The sequence below is a fragment of the Giraffa tippelskirchi genome, chromosome 11 (genome assembly GCF_054371585.1).
Source record: "Giraffa tippelskirchi isolate mGirTip1 chromosome 11, T2T-mGirTip1v1.2.pri, whole genome shotgun sequence".
Lineage (NCBI taxonomy): Eukaryota > Metazoa > Chordata > Mammalia > Artiodactyla > Giraffidae > Giraffa > Giraffa tippelskirchi.
The window spans coordinates 15089027-15104251 of NC_137285.1; the positions used below are offsets into that span (position 1 = coordinate 15089027).

At 45.9% G+C, this 15225-nt stretch overlaps 1 protein-coding gene and 1 non-coding gene across 4 annotated transcripts in view; both read right to left on the reverse strand.

Annotated features, from left to right (window-relative positions):
• The window catches only part of KSR2 (kinase suppressor of ras 2), a 476682-nt gene that overhangs the window by 301684 nt on the left and 159773 nt on the right, over positions 1-15225 (reverse strand). The gene's annotated exons all lie outside the window — the stretch shown is intronic.
• Positions 2676-2748, reverse strand: TRNAR-UCU (transfer RNA arginine (anticodon UCU)). The gene has a single exon. It is a non-coding gene; the product is annotated as a tRNA-Arg (tRNA).

Below are 15225 nucleotides of genomic sequence, written 5' to 3' on the forward strand. Positions count from 1 at the left end.
CCTCCTCCTCCCTTCCTCCTCTCCCACCCTCAGAACTCCTGCCGCACTGACCTTCCTACTTTCCTTCAAACACACCAGTTGACCTCAGGGCCTTTGCACTTGCTCTTCCCTGCTTAGAAAGCTCTTCCCCAGAACCTTCAAGAGCTGGCCCCTTGTCTCACACACACCACCTTCTCGGGAAGGCCTCCCCTCTCCTGCCAGTCACTCCCTATTACATCAAAGTGGTATTTTCTTCGCAGCACTGAACTATTCTCTATTTGCCCATTCATTCATTTACCGTCTGTCTCCTCCAACTGGAATGTAAGCTCTAGAAAAGCAGGAACTTCTGTTTTATTTTGTTTACCATTCTCCCACCTCGAACTGAGCTTGGCACACAACAGCCACAAATATTTACTGCATGAGTGAGGGAATAAATGGCCAAAAAACCCCACACCATTCAGTGTGACCGGAACACTGCATCTGTGGAAATAAGGCTGAATGGTCTCCAGCCAAGGAATGACATGATCAGAGGCACTTTATAGAAGATCCCTCTGGCTGGAGGTGGAAAGGGGTGAGAGGAAGGGAGAGATCATTTTGCAGACTGACCTGGAAATCCAGCAGAGGCTAGGATGGCCAGGTTCTCTGTGGCTGTGGTATGTGTGATGTATGTGGTATGCATGACACAGACCAACTTGAGGGATGTTTGGATGGAATGAATGACAAGATGTGGAGGAGGCTGAGGAAAGGAGGCCTCGAAGATCAAAACCCCCATCACTGTCTGCCCACCACATTGCCCAGATACTCGAATCATGTAGCCAACAGAAATAAACATTTTGTCTATCTGATTCAACTGCTCTCTATGTATTTCAGAAATGGAAATGACTTTTCCATGTCTCTTTCTCTGTACTTCTCTCCACCCCAAAAGATAAATTGCATGGCTCAGTGTCCACAGTGAGTGGACTATTTTATACGTGGCTACTTTATAAACACGTGGAGCCTATAAGAGAGAAAAGACCAGTATTCTCTCAATAAGACACAAGGGGACTATGGTGCTCTGGACAGAGCTGGTTACGCTCCATGCAACACCTCGGCAGCTCACTTAACTTCTGGGCCCCAGTATTTGCATCTGCACGATTGGGATAATGGCCCTCCCATCAAAGAAGATGCTGGCATGGAGTAAACAGGACCCTGCGTGTAGAGAGCTCGGCGCTATGGCTGGCACTGAGCAAGCCCTCGACCTAGGGAGCTATTATTAGGAATGCCGGCCACTTAAATCAATTCAGCAGCTTCTCCCGGCCCTTCAGCCCCTGGCCCTCTGGCTCTGTCCCTGTGTCTGACTCACTCTGCTCCCTTTCCACGTCTTGCCTGCTGTTTAGCCGCTGTTTCTCTGGAGCTGGAATATGTCATAATGTGATTGATGCACCCAATCACAAAAATAACCAGTTATTTTGATGTCGGGTGCGTCATCCCTAAAAATAACCCGGCGTATCATAAGTGAAGGCGCCACGGTGAACGTTGGGTTGCATCAGGCACATGCATCCTCACATGAGCGTGCATGCATGCACACACACACACACACACACGGGAGTCACTTTAAATGGGATGGGGAAACACACCAACTTTACCAAGGAGGAAAAGTCCTCTACTCCTTTTATCACCCTCATGGTGAGGTGAGGCCGGTGACATGTTATTAGAGGCCTCTTCGGTAGACAGCCCAGATGGGGAACAGGACAAGGCAGCCTGACTACAGTGTCAGAGAACGCGGCCAGGGGACATTTTCCCTGGAGCTACAGAAGAGGCACTGACTTCCAGCTGTAGCGAGCTCTCTGGACTTCATTTGCCACGAGAGCATCCGCTATTCTAAGCTGATGTCTTGCTTCCCTCCTTTAGCAGGGGAATGGCCCCCAGGCACGCCATCCCAAGTTGCAACACAAAGGGAAGTGGACTCATCTTTCTTTAGCTACTAGAAACACATCCTTTGCCACTGACAGTGCCTAGGAAGCTGAGGTGGGGAGGAAATTCACTCTCGACTGCGGGACCCTTTGCTTCTTCCCTGTACATACCAGGGGCCATGAGCACAAGGTTTTTAAAAACCTCTAGACTTTCTTAGAAAAGAGAGGCAGCCCAACTTGTCAGTGGTGTCACCATTCCAGGGACGTCACCCTTGCCTCCTGGTGACAAATGACACTCACTCTGGAAAATGATGCCAACTTTTCACAGCTCAACCTGCCAGCTGGAACAGGCTAGAACACCAGGGAGGCACAGCGGGGTTCGGGTTATCAGTACACGGAGGTGTTCTGGGACCCATCCAGAATCTCCCCAGTTGTCCCTGGCGCCCAGAGAACAACGTTTGTCACTAAGGTGAAGGAAGGAGGTTACGTCAGCTCACTGGCAGGAGAACGTGGGGCGAGGCTGAGTTGGGGGTGGGGTCAGAAGCCTGCGATTGAATCCAAGCTCTGCCTCTTACTCTTAGGCATTTGTGAACAAGAGAAATGCGAGCCTCAGTTTACTTTTTATAAACTAGGGAGGACAATATCTTCTGTGTAAGGTGGTGGTTAAGGACTAAACGACATGACGCAAGGAAATCACTCAGCACCAGCTGGGCATACAGTAAACACCAAATTGTTCTCATCACCATCATCATATTCATCACTCTTTCTGATTTTTGCCCTACCACGCAGCTCATGGTATCTCAGTTTCCCAACCAGGGATAGAACCTGGGCCCTCTGCAGCAGAAGCACAGAGTCCTAACCACTGGACCACCAGGGAAGCCCCTTCATCACCTTTGAGGAAGTGTGGGAGGGGTGCAAACTGCCTGGTAAATTTCTAGACCCATGTTACATACCTGACAGTGCCCAGTGAAGCTTTATACCTGAAACAGTACTGTTGCCTTGGGCAAAGAGCATGGCCTTTGGACTGAAACAGACCTAGGTTCAAATCCCAGCCCTTAGTTCTCCAGACACAGTGTCCTTAATTCTCCCAAGCCTCAGCTTCCTCAGCTGTAAAATGGAGCCAATCACGTCTACTTCCCAGAGTAGGTGTGAAGATAAACTGAGTTTTTCATCACAGAACCAGGAACACAGGAAGGGCTCACAGTTCCGTTCAGTTCAGTTGCTCAGTCATGTCTGCAGCACACCAGGCTTCCCAGCACCATCACCCACACCAGTATATCACCAACTCTCGGAGTTTACTCAAGCTCATGTCCATCAAGTCAGTGATGCCATCCAACTATCTCATCCTCTGTCATCCCCTTCTCCTCCCGCCTTCAATCTTTCCCAGCATCAGGGTCTTTTCCAATGAGTCAGTTCTTCGCAACGGGTGGCCAAAGTATTGGAGTTTCAGGTTTAGCATCAGTCCTTTCAATAAATATTCAGGACTGATTTCCTTTAAGACGGGCAAGAGGAGGGCTTTCTTGGCTTCCCCTCCCCAAAGTGGTTTAAGGAAGATGAGAAAGGATCTCCAGTGCTCAGGGGGATACTTGCAAATCATCATGGCTGGAAGACTGGATTATGGGTCCTCAAAAAGCTAAACAACAGAATCACCACATGACTCAGCAATCTCACTCCCAGATAAGTACTCCCAAAATGGAAAACAGGTGCTCAAACAACTCTCTGTACACAAATGTTCATAGCAGAGCTATTCACAGTAGCCAAGAGGTTAAAGAAACCCAGATGGATGGGTAAACAAAATGTGCCCTAGTCATACAATTGAATATTATTCAAACACAAAAAAGGAATGAAGAATTGATGCATGCTACAGCATGGATGAACCTCGAAAACATGACATTGAGTGAAAGAAGCCAGACGCAAAAGGAAAATATGCAATGATTCCATTTATATGAAATACCCAGAATTGGTAAATCCATAGAGACAGAAAGCTAACTGGTAGTTGCCAGGGGCTTCAGGAAGGAAGAAGTAGGAAGTGACTGCCTGATGGGGACAGGGTTTTATTTGGGGTGATGGAAATGTTCTGGAGCTAGATAGAGGTGATGGCTGCACAACACTGTGAGTGTAACTAAACGCCACTGAATTGTTTGCTTTAAAATGGTTAATTTGATGTTATGTAAGTTCCACCTCAATTTAAATAAAAGATTGAATTGTGTATAATAGGAGTAAGTGTTTTGAAGCACCAGGTGCTCTGTATAGCACTGGGGCAGTATGCCATTGTTCATCATGGCATGATTCACAACAGCCCCAAAGTGGAAACAACACAAATCCCCATTGATGGTTGAATGGATAAACAAAACAGTGTCCACACAATGTAATAGCTATTCAGCCATAAAAAGGAATGAAGTACTACAACTTGGATGAACTTGGAAAATTGTGAAATACCTGGAAAAGACAAAGTCACAGAGAGAGAGAGCAGAATAGTAGATTAGCCAGGGGGTGGGAAAGAAAGATGGATGGGGAGGGACTGCTTAACAGGTACAGAGTTTCTGTTTGGGGTGATGAAAAAGTTTTGGAAATGGATTGTGATAGTTGTACAACATTGTGAATGTCATCAATGCCGCTGAATTGTACACTTTAAATGGTTTAAAATGGTGAAAAAGTCACTCAGTTGTGTCCGACTCTTTGCAACTCCATGGACTATACAGTCCATGGAATTCTCTAGACCAGAATACTAGAGTGGGTAGCCTTTCCCTTCTCCAGGGGATCTTTCCAACCCAGGGATCAAACTCAGGTCTCCCGCATTGCAGGCGGATTCTTTACAAGCTGAGCCACAAAGGAGGCAGTGATCAAGACCATCCCCAAGAAAAAGAAATGCAAAAAGGCAAAATGGTTGTCTGAGAAGGCCTTACAAATAGCTGAGAAAAGAAGAGAAGCTACCATCTTTCAAATTCCATATATATGCATTAGTATACTGTATTGTTGTTTTTCTTTCTGGCTTACTTCACTCTGTATAATGGGCTCCAGTTTCATCCATCTCAATAGAACCGATTCAAATGTATTTTTTTTAATGGCTGAGTAATATTCCATTGTGTATATGTACCACAGCTTCCTTATCCATTCGTCTGCTGATGGACATCTAGGTTGCTTTCATGTCCTGGCTATTGTAAACAGTGCTGCGATGAACATTGGGGTACGGGTGGGACGTTCTGGGAGAATAGCATTGAAACATGTATATTATCATATGTGAAACAGAACACCATTCCATGTTCGATGCATGAGACAAATGCTCAGGACTGGGGCAATGGGATGACCCAGAGGGATGGGATGGGGAGGGAGGAGGGAGGGGGGTCCAGGAAGGGAAACACATGTAAACCCATGGCTGATTCATGTCAATGTATGGCAAAAACTACTACAATATTGTAAAGTAATTAGCTCTCAACTAAAATAAATAAAATAAAATAAAATAACAAAAAAAAAAAAAAGAAGAGAAGCTAAACGCAAAGGAGAAAAGGAAAGATATACCCATTTGAATGCAGAGTTCCAGAGAATAGCAAGGAGAGATAAGAAAGCCTTCCTCAGTGATCAATGCAAAGAAATAGAGGAAAACAATAGAATGGGAAAGACTAGAGAGAGATCTCTTCAAGAAAATTAGAGATACAACATTTCATGTAAAGATTGGCACAAAAAAGGACAAATAGTATGGACCCAACAGAAGCAGAAGATATTAAGAAGAGGTGGCAAGAATACACAGAAGAACTATACAAAAAAGATCTTAATGACCCAGATAACCATGATGGTGTGATCACTCACCTAGAGTCAGATATCCTAGAATGTGAAGTCAAGTGGGCCTTAGGAAGCATCTCTATGAACAAAGCTAGCGGAGATGATGGAATTCCAGCTGAGCTATTTCAAATCTATTTTGCACAATAAACAAATTTTTTAAAAATTAATAGATGATGGGCAGTTATTGGCTTTATTCTTTCTAAAAGAAAAATTCAGAGAACTGGTGTCAGGACTCAAGCAGATTGGTGTCTGCAGCTCAGCTGCAACCACCTCCAAGCTGTGTGACATTGTATAAGACACTTGACATCTCTGAGCCAGTTTTCCAATCTATAATAGTATCCAGAGCTACCCTGATTTCCCATATGTGATAGGTCCTATTCTTCATCCTCCATGTACATTCCCTCAGAACATCAGAAGCCAGCAATAAAGGTTATTGAAGTTGAATTTGAAACAAAGATTCCTTCAAATTCTAAGTAAAAGGACCCATTCTTTTCATGCATTAAAAATATAATTTGTTTAGAAAGAAAAGTAATGATTAAATATGTTTTTAAATTATTACTTGTTCTAAACAAACTAGACAAAGATAGCTGCTATAATAAATAAACTGAAAGATTTAAAAAAAAATACCCGGAGATGAGGGTTATTGTGAATAAAGATGTAAACCATAGTGCCTGGCTTAAATGTTGAATCAATAGTGATGAGTGTTAAGAACTGGCATGTCTAAGAGGCACCAGAACTCTTCCCCACCTCCTGGAGCCTTCCTTGTTGAGAATAAAGACAGGCACCAAGAGTTGGGGCAAGCAATCTGCCTCTGAGGCTGACTCCTGGGTTCTGTGAGACATGGTGGCTATGTGCCTCCAAGATAATAGTGTAGTGGTATTAATAATTCAGTGATCATGGCACTACCTGGAGATTTAGGAGAAACAGCCAAAGGACATCTTCCATGTGGTATGTAATATACACTGGAATACTACTCAGCCATAAAAAAGAATGAAATGATGCCATTTGCAGCAACATGGATGGGCCTAGAGATGATCATACTCAGTGAAGTAAGTCAGACAGAGAAAGAGAAATACCATATGATATCACTTAAATGTAGATTCTACATCATGGCACAAATGAACTTAACCTACAAAACAAAAACAGACTTACAAACACAGAGAACAAACTTGTGGTTGCCAAGGAGAGAGTTGGGGGAGGGTTGGATTGGGAGTTTGGGATTAGCAGGTATTAACTATTATATATAGGCTGGGTAAACAACAAGGTCCTATTGTATAGCATAGGGAACTATATTCGACATCCTGTGATAAACCAAAATGGAAAAGAATATAAATGTATATAGATAGACAAGTGAATTGCTTTGCTGTACAGCAGAAATTAACAAAACAGTGTAAATCAACTATACTTCAATAAAATAAATGTTAAAAACAAAACAAAGGATGTACTATGGGCATCAGCCTTTCTGAAGAGCCACTGGCACTCCCACACGCCCAAGCACCACCCATGGTTAGACTGCTTTGGGGCGCCTATGCTCACCTCTGGTAACTTCACTCCAGAGTTAGGAATAAAAGGGGCAGCAGAAGCTGCAAGGGCCCTCTGGACACCCTTTCAGACGGTCACAGGAACCAGGAAGGCAGGCTGCTGTTACGGCGGCACTTCCTGGGAGTGAGGAGCTCTGAAGATGGAGCTCCTATGAGTGCTGCCTCACCAGCTCAGCCTGACCGTCACAGCAGAGAACCCTAACGGTCACAGAGGCCTGGGTGCTTGTCCCCTGGGGATCTGGGGAGGCCAAGCCTGCTGGCCACTCAGTTGGGGGAAAAGCAGATTCTAACCAGATAGAGAAGCGGGTGGGAAGGGCCAAGGGAGGTGAAGTGCCTGTAGCTGAGTGAAGGCCATCAGGCAGCTGGTCTGGGATTCCTGAGTGACCATGGAGCTGAAGAAGTTTACATGATCTGAGTGTCTCACCATGGAAACCTGTCTCCAAGAAAGGGGTGACTGAGAAGGTAATAGAAGGGGTTTGGGACTAGGCACTAACCTCAGGTAAGTGTATCAGTTTCCAATGGCCACTGAAGCAAAACACCACACACCTAGTGGCTCAGGTGGCTCAGATGGGAAAGTGTCTGCTGCAATGCAGGAGACCCAGGTTCCAACCCTGGGTCAGGAAGATCCCCTGGAGAAGGAAATAGCAACCCACTCCAGTACTGTTACCTGGAAAATCCCATGGATGGTGGAGCCTGGTAGGCTACAGTCCATGGGGTCGCAAAGAGTCGGACACGACTGAGCGACTTCACTTTCACTTTTCAGTGGCTCAATGTAACACTCATTTGCTGTCTCAGAGCTCTGGATTCCAGAACCCCAATGGGTCTTCGTGGACTACAGTCAGGGCATCACTACAGTGGGTGCTCTACTGTTTCCTTACCTTTCCCAGCCTCTCCGGGCCACCTACCTTCCTTGGCTCCTGGCCCCCTCCTCCAGCTTCAAAGCCAGCTGTGTAGCACCTTGAAGTCCCTCTCTCTGAGGCTGACCCTTCTGCCTTCCTTTTTCTCTTACAAGAATCCCCCTTGATTACACTGTGCCCACTGAACATTCCAGAATAATCTCCTCACCCCAAGACCCTTAATCACATCTACAAAGTCCCTTTTGCCACGTAAGGGGACATAGTCAAAGTTCCAGAGATTAGGGCAACAAGAACATCTCTGGAGTCCATTGCAAGCAAGTGCCTTTTCCTCTCTGAGCCTCAGTTTTCCCACCTGTAAAATGGAGACAATGAAAACGACAGTAATAATAATAGCATCAATTACCCTGGGTTTATGTGACGATGACAACAGGATGCAATGATCTCTCAGCACAGCACCAAGGACAGAGCAGGTTGGTGGGGAGGGGGTCATTTGGGGGCCATCCCCTTTGCTTTCCCACTCCCATTTTTTTACCTGAAAACCCCAGGAGGCCTGCTGCATCTTTAGAACTGGGGTTTGCCAAACTCCTTGTCCAAGGCTGAGGCTCAGGAGAAACTTACTCTCTGACAAGAGGGTATCATTCTTCATAAAAAAATGAAAAATGAATCTTCACACCTCCCCCACCCCGATCTGAGAGTAATGAGATTTTTCAGGCAGGCTTCATTACAGTGTCTCAGTGCTACTGGACTGATAATTGCATTCTGAACCGGAATTGATAAATTGCCCATGCGTTGTCATTACTGGATGTTTACCTGATCTATTTGATGAATATTAATTCACAAAAAAATATTTCCATCCCTAAAGCAATTCTGGGCAAAATGATGCCTTTCTCCCCTCCGGTCTCATACCGGCAACTGCCGAAACAATGTACAGAGTTAAATAATAACAAGCCCTTGTCAGAGTGATTTATTGGGCGTGAAAACAAAGAGAGAGAAGGACTTCAGCCTCCCCTTCATCAAACAGCACCTGCAGGAAGGAACATGGTGTTCCTTTCCAAAGCCGGGAGGTGCATGGCGGAGAGGGGGGAGTCTGCAGGCCATGCAGGAGCGAGTTTGGACAATATACATCACCCTCCTGCCAAGGGATCGGAAAGAGGTTCTGGGGTGCCCACCACCTACCCCCACTCCACACTGAGGCGCTTATATAAATGAGTTAACATTTACTGAACACTAGCTACCCTGCGGGCTCTCTGGACATGCATCCTTCCTACAACTCTGTGAGGCTGGACCCACCACTGTCCCCGTTCTACAGGTGAGCACACTGAGGCTCAGAGAGGACAAGGTTGCACCTGTCCAGGGTTATCTGCTACAAAGTGTCAGAGCTGGATCTGGAACCCAAGCTGGACTCCGGAAGATGGTACTCTTTCCACTCCACAAGGGGGCGACAAAATGCAGCCCAAGGCTGGCGACCTAATACTTTCGGAACTTTGACTTCATTGGAACACAGCCACATTCGTTGACAGATTGCTAGAGCTGATTTCGCCCTACAATGGCAGCACTGTGTAGTTTTGAAAGAGATGAGATGGCCTTCAATAGTCTAAAATATTCACTCTCTGGCCCTTTAATAAAAAGCCTGCTGACTCCTGGTTATATATCCTTTGCCAGAAAGTTCACAGTGCATTTGGAGACCCTACATTGTGCGCCCAGTAAATAGCAGCCAAAATAATCATTATCATTATTATTGTTGTTTTCTTATTACCGTTGTTATTAGGCTGCTTTTACCATTGTTACCTCCTTGAGAAAGACAGATTTTGCCAACCACCCGTCCCGGAGCTAGCCTTCAAGATAATAAATGTTGTATTTTCCACAGTAAATCATGAGAACCTTCAACATAAGAGTTTAAGTTTTTCAACGTTTCTAGTATCTTAATGAGGCTTCCTGAGTAGCTCAGCTGGTAAAGAATCCACCTGCAATGCAGGAGATCCCAGCTCCATTCCTGGGTCGGGACATTCCCATGGAGAGGGGGTAGGGAAGCTCTCTTCTCCCCTGGAGAAGGGATACCCACTCCAGTATCCTTGGGCTTCCCTGATGGGTCAGATGGTAAAGAATCCGCCTGCAATGCAGGAGACCTGGGTTCGATACCTGGGTTGGGAAGATCCCCTGGAGGAGGGCATAGCAACCCATTCCACTTTTCTTGCCTGGAAAATCCCCAGAGACAGAGGAGCCTGGTGGGGTACAGTCCATGGGGTCGCAAAGAGTCGGAAACAACTGAGCGACTAAACATAGCAAAGCATCTTCATGAGAAGTTAAATTGCAACTGCATCCTTCAACAGGTTCTTCTGAAAATGTGAGCTGCTCTCCTCCCCCATCACAGCACAATTCCAGGGATGTCCAAAGGAACACAGGTTGACAAAGGTAGAAGTCATTTACCAAGACCGGCCACATGTGGGGACAAAAGAGGGGCATCTTCAGATGTCTTTCCCCACCAGCCATAGCCAACCTAGTATCCTTGGAAGCTGTGGAAGAACTCCTGAGCTCTCAGTAACGGACAGATCATCCTGGTTGGCCAAGGAGTGGGGCGATTTCCAGGGACGGGACTTCCAGTGCTAAAATTAGGGAAGTCCCCAGCAAACCAGGATGAGCTGGTTACCCCTGTACCCCAGATATTTGCTCCATCAGGAGACCTTGCCAAGGTCAACTACAGGCCTTTTTGATTGGCCAATCTGCCTGGCTTGTGGGATTCTTAGTTCCCTGACCAAAGATCGACTCCACACCCCCTGTGGTGGAAGCGTGGATTCTTAACCACCGGACCACAATGGAAGTCTCTCCAACTACAGACCTTTTAATTCAGGGGACCCACTTGTTGAATCCTAACACACACACATCTTTTTATGGACCAGGTGAATATGCTGAATTTGGACTCTGAATACTACCCTGGCCATCTCTGCACCATCTTGGGCCAAGACACACAGGTCTGGACCACCTATGTCCCTTCCTTGGAGGCGGGGGAAAGCAGAAGTCAACAGTATGGCTGTAAAAGCATGGACACATTACTTCCTGCTTCTCAGCCTCGTTGTCCTCATTTGCCCTCAAAATGACCAAAGCATAAAAGACAGGGGTAGCACCAGGATCACTGGCATTGGCAGGCGAATTCTTGACTGCTGAGCCACCAGGGAAACCCCTGGAGCCTTTTTTTAAAAAAGCATATAGCACCAGAGAGTGACTATTGAACTCTGTCTTATATGCTCTGGTCATTTTGGTCCTCACGCGTGTTCTCTGAAGCAAGTGTTTCGATTTTCCCTGTTCTACAAATGAGGACAGACAAAAATAAATAAACAAAAATAATCCTTTTTAAAAAAAGTCTTTGGACCTGAATTTTCACATGTTGATTTATTCGCATTTTAGACCCTGGCTGAATTTGGTCCCTGGACCAGCAGCATCAGCATCACCCAAGAGCTGGTTGGAAAATGCAGATTCTCACACCATTCCAGACCTGCTGAGCCCAGATCTTCACTGTCATACATCCCCAGATGACTTATGTGCACACTGTGCCCCCCTCAACCACCTGGAAACCATGCAGGGCTTGAAAGTGGCAAGGCAGAGAGGCAGAGAAGGTACAGAAGAAAAACACCATCACTTTCTAGAGTATCCCCCAAGCTGTACTCCCACAATAATACTGCTTCACAGCAGGTTGTCAGGGGCTCTGGAAAAAAGAGACCAGATGCTCTAAGTTCAGGTATCACTGATTGCCAGCTCCCCATTTTGTAGATTCTCTAAGCAAGTTTGCAAATCAAAGGTCCTGAAAAGTCTTGCAAGAAGGGAAACGATGGTCATGTCATTTAATGCATCCAATCATGGAAATATTCCTCTGCATGTGTGTACCCTAGCTTGTAAAGGCATCTTAGAAGTCCCTAAAGGATTCACAAATTGAATCCTTTGTTCAACAAACGTTTATTGAGAACCTACTAAGTGGGGGACACAATTTGAGGAACTGGGGATGTGGAAGCAAGAAGAGTTGTGATCCCTGCACCCAAGGAGCTTCTATTCATGTAGGTGGAGACATAGTAAGTAAATAAATGAACAAAAATAACAACACCTGAATCTACTCTTCAGTGCCTGCCTGAAAGATCTTCTCAACACACCTTTCCAGGCCCCTCCAATCAGCAGTGACATCTTCCTCTTCGAGTTCCTATAATATTTATGGTCGGCACTGTGCAGGAGGAAATCAGTTGTGCTCTGCCTGCGCCAGCTCCCAGATCATGACATTGGAAATTTCACGATCTCTCAGATTGTTAACATTCCCTGTTTTATGTCCTGGATTCTCAGCTGCATTGTAAACTCCATTGGGAAAGGAATCTCTCTGTTTGCTCCCCCGTCCCCATTGATCCCCGCTGAATGAAGAAGCCCTGAGAAGCTTCCTGGAGAACCCTGGGTGGGTTACAGTGAGTCGATATTACACATATGGTGCTCTTCAAGGACCCCACACGTCAGTCTAAGCACATCTAGAAAGACGGGACGCAGCAAGCCTTCTAGACGACTCTGATGCAACAAAAGTTTGGGAAACACTAGCCTAGGGTCTCTACCATGGCTTCTTGGTGCCTGCGATTAAATCCCAGATCCAACCTTTATTAGCTATTTTAGGTCACTATGGGAAGTTATTTAATCTCTCTAAACCTCAGTTTCCTCATCTCTCATGGGAGAATGATAAGAGTAACAATCTCAGAGAGTTGGTATGTGGATTAAAAGAGATTTTCATGGAGAGAAGCTGGCCAGTGTTCCTAGGAAAATAGAATGTGTCTGAGTACCTCAGACTGAAGCCAGGACCATCCCTTCAACCTCAGCCCCTACACGCTCCCCTCTCCCACCCATTCCAGTCCTGGTGAACTCCTTACCGGGCCTCCCAAATCCCCGGCTCATCCCCATCCTGGCTGACTGAACATGGAAAGCACCTCCCTCTCCTACTGGGCCCACATCTGGACAACGTTTCCCAGCCTCCTTTGCAGTTAAGAGTTCTTGCCAGCAGAGCATGGATGGAAGCAAGACAGACTACAGAGAAAGGCGTGTTAAAAAAAAAACAAAAGCACCTGCTCAGTTCTCCCCCCACCCTTGCCCTCCACCATCCACCTTCTGGATGTCAATATGCAGGACAACCTCGGTAGCTCCGTGTTGAAGATGGTGGAGACTGGGCCCTTGGTTACAGAATGAACAGAGCCCCTGCCCAGCCTCCCATCAAAAACATCCATTTTGGACTATAACTGTGTTAGAAATAAACTTTTCTACTTTATTTAGCTGCTGAGACTTTGAGGTTTACCTTCTATAATAACCAGCATTATCTTAACTAATACATTACCTTAGGGGTTTATACTTGTGGTTTCTTCTCCCTGGAAATTTTGCTGAGGCATCTGCTCCTTAAGGACAGACCAACCAGTGAGCTTCTGGCCAATGGAACCTAACAAACCGATCTGTTTTTTTAGGTCAAACAACAAAGAGTCCATAAAATTCATGAGCTATCACTCCATTAATCCTGACTGTACCGTATTTCCATCGAACCCCAGTGTGAAAGTGAAAGTCGCTCAGTTGTGTCCGACTCTTTGCGACTCCATGGACTTTACAGTTCATGGAATTCTCCAGGCCAGAATACTAGAGTGGGCAGCCTTTCCCTTCTCCACGGGTTCTTCCCAACCAAGGGATCAAACCCAGGTCTCCCTCATTGCAGGCAGATTCTTTACCAGCGGAGCCACCAGGGAAGCCCAAAACCCAGTTAATATTAAATAAATCCTTTCTCGATTTTAAAGGTGATACCTGACTGCCAATTAAACCATCATGTCTTAGCCAGCTAATATACAGGAGAAATGACAGACAGCTACTGCAATATGAAGATGGTTAAACCACATTTAGCCATCCTGGACCTAGTCTTTGTTTTGTGTTTGTTTTGTTTTGTGGGTATTATTTTTGGTTGCTTTTAGAAAAGAGAAAAGAGAAATGAAAAAAAAAAGCCAGAGTTAATGAGCTTAGCAGAACAAAGCTAAAAATAAATGAATAAATAACAATGATGTTGTGAAACAAAATAAAATTAAATCCAAGTTAAAATGTACTATGATTTTTTTTTAAGAAAGTAGCAAACTTGAGAAACTGATGTCTTCATAAAATCTACCAAATAAAGGATTTTTCGCCTGCTTTTTGACCAATGTGAGGTCTCAGCTCAAACCCTCTTACAAGGAGGGAGGGCAGGTCTGGCTACTATAAAGTTCTTTCTTATCTGGAGCCCAGGTCCAATCAAGGTGAATTCTGTCTTCCTGGTCCTGGTCTGCACTCAACACTCTTACAGCACAGACCCCTGTGCCCTCTGACGGCCCTCTTCATATGTGACAACCAAGTGGGACTGTGCCCCTCCTGGCTTCTGCTTTCAGGATAAATAACTTTAGTGCCTTCAACCTTTCTGCAAGGGAAGTGACTTGGAGGAAGGGTTAACTTCAGCACAGTGCTGCTCAAACTGTGGCCCCCAGACCAGCAGCATCAGCATCACCTGGGAACTTGTTTAAAATGCACACTCCTGGGCATTCTGAGTGGCTCAGTGGTAACAAATTTGCCTGCCAATGCAGGTGACATGGGTTTGATCCCTGGTCCGGGAAGACCCCACATGCCGCAGTACAACTCAGCCCATGCACCACAACTACTGAGATTGTGCTCTAGAGCCCGGGAGCCACTACCACTGAGCCCATTTGCCACAGCTACTGAAGTCAGTCTGCAAACTGCAGCTAGAGAGCAGCCCCAACTCGCCCCAACTAGAGAAAGCCTGTGCATAGCAGAAAGACCCAGCACAGCCAAAAGTAAATAAATTTTTAAAAACACACATACCCAGGCCCCACCCCAGGCCCCACCCCAGACCCAAGGAGTCAGAAATTCTGAGAGCAGAGCCCAGCAATCTGTGTTGTTATAAGCCCTCCAGGGATTCTGATGCACACTCGAGTTTGGAATGTACTGCTTCACATTAAGACCTTGGCCAGTTACTTTACCCTCTTTTTGCCTCAGTGTCCCCTCTCTCAAACAGGCATATCAGAAGTATCCACATCACAGGGTACTTGTGAGATAAGGGGTGTGATGGGGCTAACATGGTGCCTGGCACCTGGTGAGCATGCTGGCAAGCTGCGGATCTAGTTGCTGGTGTTGTCACTACCT